The following is a 12,618-nucleotide window of genomic DNA, read 5'->3' on the forward strand; positions in this document are numbered from 1 at the left end:
TTTGCCCAGTCACCTAACCTGTCCAAATCACCCTGCAGCCTATTAGCAACCTCCTCACAGCTCACACCGCCACCCAGTTTAGTGTCATCTGCAAACTTGGAGATATTACACTCAATCCCTGCATCCAAATCATTAATATATATTGTAAAGAGCTGGGATCCCAGCACTGAGCCCTGCGGCACTCCACTAGTCACTGCCTGCCATTCTGAAAGGGACCCGTTTATCCCGACTCTCTGCTTCCTGTCTGCCAACCAATTCTCTATCCACGCCAGTACATTGCCCCCAATACCATGTGCTTTGATTTTGCACACCAATCTCTTATGTGGGACGTTGTCAAAGGCCTTTTGAAATTCCGAATACACCACATCCACTGGTTCTCCCTTGTCCACTCTACTAGTTACATCCTCAAAAAATTCTAGAAGATTTGTCAAGCATGATTACTCTTTCACAAATCCATGCTGACTTGGACCGATCCTGTCACTGCTTTCCAAATGTGCTGCTATTTCATCCTTAATAATTGATTCCAACATTTTCCCCACTACTGATGTCAGGCTAACCGGTCTATAATTTCCCATTTTCTCTCTCCCTTCTTTTTTAAAAAGTGGTGCTACATTAGCTACCCTCCAGTCCATAGGAACTGATCCAGTGTCGATAGACTATTGGAAAATGATCACCAATGCATCCACTATTTCTAGTGCCACCTCCTTAAATACTCTGGGATGCAGACAATCAGGCCCCGGGGATATGTCAGCCTTCAATCCCATCAATTTCCCCAACACAATTTCCCGTCGAATAAGGATATCCTTCAGTTCCTCCTTCTCACTAGACCCTCGGTTCCCTAGTACATCCGGAAGGTCATTTGTGTCTTCCTTCGTGAAGACAGAACCAAAGTATTTGTTCAATTGGTCTGCCATTTCTTTGTTCCCCATTATAAATTTACCTGAGTCCGACTGCAAGGGACCTACGTTTGTCTTGACTAACCTTTTTCTCTTCACATATCTATTTTTTATGTTCCCGGCAAGCTTCCCCTCGTACTCTATTGTCCCCCTCCTCATTAAACCCTTTGTCCTCCTCTGCTGAATTCTAAATTTCTCCCAGTCCTCAGGTTTGCTGCTTTTTCTGGCCAATTTATATGCCTCTTCCTTGGATCTAACACTATCCTTAATTTCCCTTGTTAGCCACAGTTGAGCCACCTTCCCTGTTTTATTTTTACTCCAGACAGGGATGTACAACTGTTGAAGTTCATCCATGTGATCTATAAATGTTTGCTATTGCCTATCCACAGTCAACCCTTTAAGTATCATTTGCCAGTCTATCCTAGCCAATTCACGCCTCATGCCATCGAAGTTAGCTTTCCTTAAGTTTAGGACACTAGTTTCCGAATTAACTTTGTCACTCTCCATCTTAATAAAGAATTCTACCATATTATGGTCACTCTTTCCCAAGGGGCCTCGCACAACAAGATTGCTAATTAGTCCCTTCTCATTACACATCACCCAGTCTAGGATGGCCAGCTCTCTAGTTGGTTCCTCGACATATTGGTCAAGAAAACCATCCCTAATACACTCTAGGAAATCCTCCTCCTACCGCATTGCTACCAGTTTGGTTAGCCCAATCTATATGTAAATTAAAGTCGCCCATGATAACTGCTGTACCTTTATTGCACACATTCCTTATTTCTTGTTTGATGCTGTCCCCAACCTCACGACTACTGTTTGGTGGTCTGTACACAACTCCCACTAGTGTTTTCTGCCCTTTGGTATTCCGCAGCTCCACCCATACCGATTCCACATCATCCAAGCCAATGTCCTTCCTTACTATTGCATTAATTTCCTCTTTAACCAGCAACGCCACCCCGCCTCCTTTTCCTCTCTGTCTATCCTTCCTAAATGTTGAATACCCCTGGATGTTGAGTTCCCAGCCTTGGTCACCCTGGAGCCATGTCTCTGTGATGCCAATTACATCATATCCATTAACTGCTATCTGCGCAGTTAATTCGTCCACCTTATTCCGTATTCTCCTCCCATTGAGGCACAGAGCCTTCAGGCTTGTCTTTTTAACACACCTTGCCCCTTTAGAATTTTGCTGTCATGTGGCCCTTTTTGTTTTTTGCCTTGGGATTCCCTGCCCTCTATTTTTACTTTTCTCCTTTCTATCTTTTGCCTCTGTCTCCCTTTTATTTCCCTCTGCCTCCCTGCATAGGTTCCTGTCCCCCTGCCATATTAGTTTAACTCCTCCCCAACAGCACCAGCCGACACTCCTCATCGGACATTGGTTCCGGTCCTGCCCAGGAGCAGACCGTCCGGTTTGTACTGGTCCCACCTCCCCCAAACCGGTTCCAATGTCCCAGGAATTTGAATCCCTCCCCTCTGCACCACCACTCAAGCCACGTATTCATCTGAGCTATCCTGTGATTCCTACTCTGACTAGCACGTGGCACTGGTAGCAATCCTGAGATTACTACTTTTGAGGTCCTACTTTTTAATTTAGCTCCTAGCTCCCTAAATTCATCTTGTAGGACCTCATCCCATTTTTTTACCTATATTGATGGTACCTATGTGCACCACGACAACTGGCTGTTCACCCTCCCTTTTCAGAATGTCATGAGTAAGCTCATTAAAATTACTTGGTACACAGTTATCACCCCCTCCCCCCCCCCATCAAAACCCCCCCGATCAAAACTCCCCTCCCTGGCCCGATCAAAACTCCCCTACCACCCCCGATCAAAACTCTCCCCCCCCGATCAAAACTCTCTCCCTGCCCGGATCAAAACTCTTCCCCCACCCCCCCCCCCCCTCCATCAAAACTCTCTTCCTCCACCTGCCCGCCCCCCCCCCCCCCCCATCAAAATTCTCCTCACTAAACAAAGCACAATCATCAATAATAAATTAAAAATAAAACTTAAGTCCTACCTCGGCCCAGGAAGTCAGTGGGCCGGCTGGCCGGTGTGGGAGGCCACTCAGCCACTCGGCCGGGGATAGGTGCGGGACAACAGGTCCCACGCTGCAAAGGAGCTACTGCGCATGCGCGAAACCTCCAGGGCGCATGCGTTGAGCTGCCAGCATTCTTTTAAGCGCAGGGGCCTAGCTCCGCCCCCTAACATTGCTTTAACTGAAGATATGCCAGGAGTATATACCTCCGCAGTTGCTCGCTGATCCAAGGCTTGGCTCCTTGCTTGTCTCCCCTTTGTTTTTAATATGCTAAGGTACTTATAAATTTCAATTCAAAAAATTCTGAGCTAACCTTATTAAAGCAGTTGGCCTGAAATGGTGTGATCTGAATTGACACACCAGGCAGAATTTTCAGCTTCAGTGAGGCAGCGGATAGACCACCCATTTACACCTTTCCCATTCCACTGAAGCCATAAAATGGCAGAAATATGACTCTTGGTCCTGCTGTGTCTAAGATTTCCGGCGTAAATGTAAAGCCCGTTCACAACATAAATGCAGCAAGTTCATGTTCTGCGGCCTTTCTACAGGTGAGGAGGCGCGGGGGGGCACTATGTTAATGAGCAGCAGAGACTTTCAGTGGAGGTTTTGCTGAATCGATGCAAAAGATCGAGGACATTTGCGCCAGGCATAAATACCCACTTACGTCACTTGAACCCGGCATAAATACCCACTTACGTCACTTGAACCCGGCATAAATACCCACTTACGTCACTTGAACCCGGCATAAATACCCACTTACGTCACTTGAACCTGGCATAAATACCCACTTACGTCACTTGAACCCGGCATAAATACCCACTTACGTCACTTGAACCCGGCATAAATACCCACTTACGTCACTTGAACCTGGCATAAATACCCACTTACGTCATTTGAACCCGGCATAAATACCCACTTACGTCACTTGAACCCGGCATAAATACCCACTTACGTCACTTGAACCCGGCATAAATACCCACTTACGTCACTTGAACCCGGCATAAATACCCACTTACGTCACTTGAACCCGGCATAAATACCCACTTACGTCACTTGCACCCGAATTTCCTTGCTATTTTGTCTCGAAAATCGACATTACACCGTACTTACACCGTTGTTTCATAGAAACTCTGCCATCATGTTGATGTCAGCAGTGAATATAGTTATATGATTTGCCAAATTAGAATTGATGGCCTGGAATTTGCGGTGAGTAATAACGCGAACAAACAGCATTCGGTGTTATTACCCCTCTGAAACTGACCAGTGCCACAATTAAGCACGTGCACATCAAAACACGGATATCCTGAAGTTGCGGTCAGTCATTCACTGCTCCAACACTTTACCCCCGCCCCCATAGCCCTGAAAAACTGATTTTAATTTTGTGGAGTGTCAAATGTATCCATTTTAATAGAAATTTCAATTTTTAAGAAACTTAAAAAAAAATGTTTTTGAAGTTTGTTCATATTTATTTAGGTTTACCTTTACCCCATGTGAGAGCCCCAATCTTTGTTTTGCTCCCTGTAACATTTTTAAAAAGTCAGAATAAAGGCAGCTTCTCATTTCCTGGTTCCCGCTCTGTGAGAATTCTGCATTGTGATTGGCTGCTTAGACAGCTTGTTGACGCCATAGCAGCTCGCACTGTGGGATTCTCACTAAACTACGCTGATTTCAATTGCACGTCGAAAAAGCCAAACTTCCCTCCACAGAAATCGCGAGATCTCTGCGGGCAGCTTTCTTCGGGGACCAGCAGCGATCGCCTTTGCTTCACCGCTGACCGCAAATTACAGGCTCATATTATTGGCTTATCAATGGCCCATGTTACTGGACAAAAGGGTAGAAAGTGAAGATGACTTGTACAAGCAGATTTATTATGAGTAGGTATATTTTCTGGTAGTAGAATTTTAACTCCAAATGGGAAAAATGTGTAAACTATTTTCTGTTATTGTATTTGTTTTTAAATGGGACAGTCTTTGCAGGAGGTTTCATTACTGTGAGGAATTGTATTTTGGGCCTGATACAGTGTTGTGACAGAGTCAGCTGATCTTGTAACTGCCTCAGGAGAAGCTGAGTTTTTATTTGGTGAAAGGATCAAGGGTGAAAGCAGCAGCTCTGAGCAGTGGCAGATTTTCACAATCTATCAGCAATGAACCAGCCCGGAAGAAATGTTAAAGTACCACCAATAGAGTTGCTTTGTACAACTTCCTAATAATTATATTATCGGAACGTACAGAAGCTGCAGATTACTGAGCGTACAACAATCGATGGCAGCAGCAGCTTGATTTTCTGAAACTTTCTAGAGCGATGTTCGCATATGTTCAGCCATAATCTCTGCAGGAGGATTGTAGATCAGCAACTGTATGATTGACAAAGAGCAATTTTGATGCATCAAGTCACAGTTGAAGTGATGCACAGAAGCCGCTTGGCTCCAGCCATTTCTAGGCCATTACCACAGCCCGCTGTATGCACTTTGGAATTACTTTAACGCTCTTAAGTATTTCCCTGTAAGTAAGTACGTGAGCAGGCAATTCATTTTAAAGAACGTAAAGCTAAAGGGAAGCTCAGAGAAGAAAGCATTCTGAGAAAAACCTGCGATAAGGTCACTATCATTGCTGAAGTGATGAAAGTGGAGAGCTGAATGGACCTGTTGGTTTGGATCAAATCTAAATAGCAGGCAAGCTTCGCTGAAATGGGTGAATAGAGTAAGATCATTTCAACGTATTCATCAAACATTTTATATTCATTTAATGTAGTGACCGATTAGGTATTGGGGAACATTGCATAATCATAAAGACTGTGCTAAATTCCTTAGCTATGCAAAGAGGCACGAGGCTAGTTTACTGGTCGGGGAGTGAGGGCGCTTCTTGGAAAGAGTCTCTCAGACAAGAGCTAAAGAAAACTAGCACAAATTAAAACACGGGATTGTATTATAATTACACGCAAATAACTGGTATTATACATAATCCTTTAACGTTACAAAAGTTTGAATTAAATGCTTAGTTATGAGGGTGAGTAATTTAATAATTGCGTTATTCATACTGCTGAATATAATGTTGAGTAATAGAATTAGTCCCTGTCAAATTTAGCCCTAATTTTAGACACTGAAAAGTTCCCTCTGGATATGGATCTATCCAGGGTTCTTTCTGCTGATGTGAAAAGCCTGAATCTATCAAGTGTGACATCCAGTGATAGATAACTAGTCGGCTTCTAAGAAAGTACAGCCATATTAAATTCGGAGCATTTCTTTGCAGTAGTTGCAGGGAATCCTATATTGTTCCATATAGTACAATGAGAGCACCATTATAACCCATCAGAAGTGCTTGGTTTGTCTGATTTCTCTGTATCCAAATTAATTAGTAGGTTTACGATACATAACTATATTAACATTCCCTACCATTCTACAGGTATTGTACCTTTTTTAAGGTGCCTGCTAATTTCATCAATAAAATCCTCTAAAACATTTTCAGTACAATCTTTAGACTGGTGAGGTTGGAGGGATCAGTACTGTAGTGCATTTGCTTCATGGCTTCTTTGCTTAAGAATTCATATATAAAGAAGTAGCTGGTTTATGAGCAAAGATTTAACAATCAAACTACACATTACCAGTTCATCCACCAGGTTCACAACTGTACACCTCATCGTGGAGAACCTGAACTCAATTAACTGGGGGTTTATTGAGTCTTGTGAACATCATGTGACTGGCTAAGCCACTCACAGTGCAACAACTCCAGAACTCTTTTTGGGAGAAAATTAAAACATTAAATCATTAAATCGTGTCCCCCCCGATCTGGGGGGCACACCAAACATTTCCAAGGCCCTTTTTTTGTGTTTTTTTTTGTTTCTTTAAAGTTTTTTTGGGGGCACTAAAATCATATTTTTTTCCTCCAAGTGCCCCCTATAAAAAGGGAGGGGGACACTAAAAACACCGGCAATTAAAACAAATTAAACTTTAAAACATAAAATCAAATTAAAATTTGGTTGCCGGGGGTGACGATGCACTCCAGTCCCTCCGGCGCCCACCTCTCGCGGAAGGCCACGAGCGTACCGGTGGACACCGCGTGCTCCATCTCTAGGGACACCCTGGCACGGATGTACGCACGGAAGAGAGGCAGGCAGTCAGGCTGAACGACCCCCTCGACCGCCCGCTGCCTGGACCGGCTGATGGCACCCTTGGCCGTGCCCAGGAGCAGTCCTACGAGGAGGCCCTCGGACCTACCCGCTCCCCTCCGCACAGGGTGCCGCAACAACTCCAGAAGCCTGTGAGCATGCTCACAGGTGCATACATTACAAGTACCTTTTAAGAATGCAAGGAATTGGCTAAAATATTTTTATAGACTCTCAATAGACTGATAATGCAAGAGGAAAATGTTGGCCTGGTCCTCTTAGCCATCAGTTTCGATCTGGCAGTCCTTGCTGCCACCCAACTTCATGCATAAACCAATTTCTACCCCTATAACTGAAAATTCAGATATAAACACTGTTGTCACTAGCCAAACCTAAGTTTTATTGCAATAATGTGTACTGCCTTCGGACTCGGTCAAGTTTACCAGACATTACTGCCGAAATTTCCTGGGGTTCTTCCCACTGGCTGCATAACTTCACATAAGTGGGGCTTGCGCCAGTCTTCCGCCGAAGTTACAGTGACCAATCTTGAGAACCTCCAAGGAAAGTCCCAGCATATGTATTGAGCCTTGTACAACGCTCGTGTCAACAACAACAAATTGTATTTATATAGAGCCTTTAACGTAGTGAAACGTCACAAGGCGCGTCACAGGAGAATAATGAGATATAAAAATTTGACACCGAGCTGCATAAGCAAAAATGAGCACAGGTGATCAAAAGCTTGGTCAAAGAGGTAGGTTTTAAGGAGCGTCTTGAAGGACGAAAGAGAGGTCGAGAGGTTTAGGAAGGGAGTTCCAGAGCTTGGGGCCTAGGCAACAGAAAGCACGGCCACCAATGGTTGAGTGATTATAATCAGGGATGCTCAAGAGGGCAGAATTAGAGGAGTGCAGACATCTCGGGGGGTTGTTGTGGGGCCGGAGGAGATTACAGAGATAGGGTGGGGCAAGGCCATGGAGGAATTTGAAAATAAGTATGAGAATTTTGAAATCGAGGTGCTGCTTAACCGGAAGTCAATGTAGGTCAGCAAGCATAGGGGTGATGGGTGATCGGGACTTGGTGCGAGTTAGGACATGGGCAGCCGAGTTTTGGTTCACCTTTATTTACATAGGGTAGAACATGGGAGGCCAGCCAGCAGTGCATTGTAATAGTCAAGTCTAGAGGTAACTAAGACATGGATGAGGGCTTCAGCAGCGGACGAGCTGAGGCAAGGGCGGCGACGGGCAATGTTACGGAGGTGGAAATGGGTGGTCTTCGTTATGCTGTGGATATGAGGTCGAAAGCTCATTTCAGGGTCAAATATGACACCAAGGTTGCGATGTCAGTTTAATAATTAGACAAGAATACTAGCTCTGCCATCTTGCCATTACAACTTTGCTTTAGTGTGCACGTGAGCATATGAACAATGTATTAGTTTTAATATCTGACCTAAAGGATAGTATCTACAGATAATGAATCATTCCTTCCTTACTGCACTGATATTTCAGCCTAGGTTGTGTCCTCAAGTCTTTGTCAGATTCAAACCTGTGACCTTCCCAACCAGAGGCCAGAATGCAACTGACTGACACTGCATGTTTAATTCAAAGACAAAGCAATTGATTCTTTTAATATCTCTCCATTTCAAACCGTTATTTTTAATAATTGTTTTTCAATATTAAATAAATATGGATCAAACAAGTAAATTAATTCTGAAGTTGATGACCAACCAGTGTAGGTCTGAGCTTAAGGTGTCTTCACCCAGATATGATGTGTTTGGAGAAGTCAGGGAAGGAAGGGAAGCAACTTAATTCAGAGTGGCTTATCCAAAATTGGCTCCACTTCCTTAGTGTAAACACAAATAATACCACATTTTGCTTGGTACCTCGAGAAACCGCGTTGGGTTATCTTTGCTAATTAAATCGTGTGGATTCACCATAAGCTCTCTCCAGCGTGAGACTGTGCACTGGTTTCTATTGTGGTGAGGGTGGTATGGTTCTGTGGGGGAGGAGTGTGTGTTTATGCGCACAGGCATGCTCCTTATAGGAGTCTCTGTTTGATTCCTTTCAGCCTGACCTTTGCGGAATAAACAGGTTAGCACTGGCATAATGGTAATGGAAATATGGTACGTAACATAGAGACATAGAAAATAGGTGCAGGAGTAGGCTATTCGGCCCTTTGAGGCTGCACCACCATTCAATAAGATCATGGCTGATCATTCATCTCAGTACCCATTTCCTGCTTTCTCTCCATACCCCTTGATCCCTTTAGCCATAAGGGCCATATCTAACTCCCTCTTGAATGTATCCAATGAATCGGCATCAACAACTCTCTGCGGTAGAGAATTCCACAGGTGAAGTGAAGAAGTTTCTCCTCATCTCAGTCCTAAATGGCTTACCCCTTATCCTTAGACTATGTCCCCTGGTTCTGGACTTCCCCAACATCGGGAACATTCTTCCTGCATCTAACCTGTCTAGTCCCGTCAGAATTTTATATGTTTCTATGAGATCCCCTCTCATCCTTCTAAATTCCAATGAATACAGGCCCAGTTGACTTTAAGTACATGAATTTCGCAGTCTACACTTGGATTCAACACAGCGAGGTTGAAGGGATGAGTGTATAGTACATATTCACATAGCATATACAGCACAGAAACAGGCCATTTGACCTAACTAGTCTGTGCTTACACAGTTTACATAGAATGCACAAGGAGAGCTTAGAAGTAGTGTCAATAAAACAAGGAGCAGAAGGTTCCAATGGACAGAGGAAGGTTGTGGGCTTAGAGGTGGGAGGAGAGCATTTATCAGATGACAACCTGCAATCATTATGAAGTGTTTTCGTCAGCGTAACATTTTTAAGCTTTTCCATCCTACAGCTGATAGTTTTGCCTGGAATAAATTGTGTGTAATTACATGTTAGAACTCAAATATTCAGTATTTTTAAATAAATTACCATTTTACAGCCGCGATCTCCTGTATCTGTGCCAGCAGACATGCTAGCAAGAGACAATGGGACTTGGTCTCATCATTTTTGATGCATGCACAGTAATCTCTTGTGTAGTTATCTCCGATATAATTGTGTCTTGCATGCATTTATACCAATAGTCATCATTTTGTTCTCTAGTTACTCCCTGTATAATTTGAATCTTATGGCCCAGAAATCCCGGTCACTGCTTCCCGCGGGCGATCGAGTGAGAAAGTTAAAAAAGATGCGCACTTACCTGTTTCTGCTGCAAGCACGAGCGATCCCGATCCTGAGGCCTCCACTCACTGTGCATTGGAGCGCGTACACATCGGGCTGTCCGTAAGCTGAAGCTGCAGTCACATGGCACTGGGCAGCCAATCCGTAAGTTGGAGTTCCCATTACAGGTTGAGCGTCCGAAATCCGGAGTTTTAACATTCGGAATGTTCCGGAATCCGGACACTGGGCCGATCTGTGGTGGGGTCATCCGGAAACCGGAAAATGTTCCAAAATCCGGACTCCCCCGCCTCGGCAGCGCGACCTCGCCCCAGCCCCTACCACCCCTCTCCCCCTTACCTCGGCTGCCTGACCCCACCTACCTCGGCCCAGGCAAAGAGGTCCCAAAATCCGGAAATACCCGGAATCCATAATGGCCTCGGTCACGAGGTTTCCGGATTTCGGATGCTCAACCTGTATTATGATTGAGAAACAGCCCCCAAACACCCAAAACAGTAATAAAAAATAGAAAGAATACACCACATATTTAACATTGATTTAAATTAAAGTTATTTATGTCTTATTAAAAAATATATATTTTTCTGATATTTAAAAAAAAAGTTTTTTTACTTATGATTTAAAATAAACTTAACGTAGTGCGCAGGGTTTTTAACAATAAACTGTGTTTTAAAAATATTATTTTAGAATGTTTTTGTGTGTTTAAAACTCTTACGCCTGTTAAAGTAGGCTATGCACCTGCTTTTATCAGGTGCAAGAGTTTTCAGGACATCCGCTGGGCAAGATATGGATAAATATCGCAATCTTGCCCGTGCGAATGTCCTGGCTGTGGAGATACGGAGGATCTGATCAGCTGGAGCTTGGCAGATCGGGAAAGCCGGTGCATTGTGCGATGCCTTCCCGGGTCCGTACACTCTCCCAACGGACCCGGGGATGCCGGGATTTCCAGGCCACTATTCATTTATTTCCATGGGGAATTAATCAGTCAAACATTCAAAATTGCTTCTATATTGCACACTCCAACAGATTCTGCATAATGTAATTTAATACAGATTTTAGCCCATTATCTTTGCCTTCAATTTCTATTTGTATACGTTTTGTTCTTATTTAAGAGTATTGAAGTAATTACCGTGAATCCATTAAGAGCACTTGCAGATGAACTGCCCTGAGACAAGACGGTGAGGCTCTGCATTTTACTGAACACGCCCAGCCTAGTGGTAAGAACATAACGGGCTGGATGTTTGTTTCCACCCATTTCGTGGCATTATTCATGGCGGGGCGGTAATTATAGCGCCCGAGAAAGGTTTGCACCTCATTCAGCAAAATTCATCAGCTGGGCCCTGAGTGTGGAGCGCAGCGCAAAGGGAGGCTTTACACATCTCTTTTAGGGCGCAAGGCCGGCGAGCAACTGAAAATCCGTCACTAAAGAGCCGGCCTTGGAGGTGCCCCAAGAGAGGCTTCTGTGGCAAAAAAAAATTGCAACTAAAAACACAACAAACATTCCCAATACCTTAAACACCCCACAATAAGCTACATTGCAATAATAAAACGAAACAAAACAATCAAACTTACCTCATTCACCAATTCCATCACTCACTGTCGCAGGGACAGCTCTGACCACTACAGGACGCTACAGGTTCAGCGCACAACAGATTTCAACGCGCAGTTGAAGTTGATGGCGATGCACGCAGACTCGATGCTCCTGGGCGATGCTGCTCTGTGCCCCCGCAAAACCGGCAACAAATTTGCCGGCGGGGCACTGGAAGCTGGCCACCCACCCGGAAAGCTTTTCCTCTGCCATTACCGCCCCTCCGGAGCGTGAACAGAGGCGGCAACATTACGAAAATCCAGCCCAATTAATATATGGGAATGATCAGAGGCTCTCAGTCGAATAAAGGGGTCAGACGATGATGTTAAAAATTAGGACCTCAAAAGTAGTAATCTCAGGATTGCTACCAGTGACACGTGCTAGTCAGAGTAGGAATTGCAGGATAGCTAAGATGAATACGTGGCTTGAGGAGTGGTGCAAAAGGGATGGATTCAAATTCCTGGGACATTGGAACCGGTTCTGGGGGAGGTGGGACCAGTACATACCGGACGGTCTGCACCTGGGCAGGACTGTAACCAATGTCCAAGGGGGAGTGTTTGCTAGTGCTGTTGAGGAGGAGTTAAACTAATATGGCAGGGGGATGGGAGCCTATGCAGGGAGCGAGCAGGCCCGCGAGCGGCAGCGGCTCTCCCGGCCCCGCCGCCCACCGCCTCTCCCCCGGCCGCGGATGGGGACAGCCCGGGGCTGCGGGCCTGGCCCGGGGGAGGCGGGCTCTGGCGGCAGCGGCGGCGGCTCCTGCAGGCGGCTCCGGGAAGCTCACACACCCGGCCAAAGCCATCCTGGCAGGTGGCC

General features: G+C 45.0%; 1 protein-coding gene and 1 long non-coding RNA gene across 2 annotated transcripts in view; one reads left to right on the top strand and one right to left on the bottom strand.

Annotated features, from left to right (window-relative positions):
* The window catches only part of LOC139269241 (transmembrane protein 132D), a 1,017,604-nt gene that overhangs the window by 692,645 nt on the left and 312,341 nt on the right, over positions 1–12,618 (top strand). The window lies entirely within an intron of this gene.
* The window catches only part of LOC139268921 (uncharacterized), an 85,645-nt gene that overhangs the window by 56,371 nt on the left and 16,656 nt on the right, over positions 1–12,618 (bottom strand). The window lies entirely within an intron of this gene.

Source organism: Pristiophorus japonicus, chromosome 8 (assembly GCF_044704955.1).
Source record: "Pristiophorus japonicus isolate sPriJap1 chromosome 8, sPriJap1.hap1, whole genome shotgun sequence".
Taxonomy (NCBI): Eukaryota; Metazoa; Chordata; class Chondrichthyes; family Pristiophoridae; genus Pristiophorus; species Pristiophorus japonicus.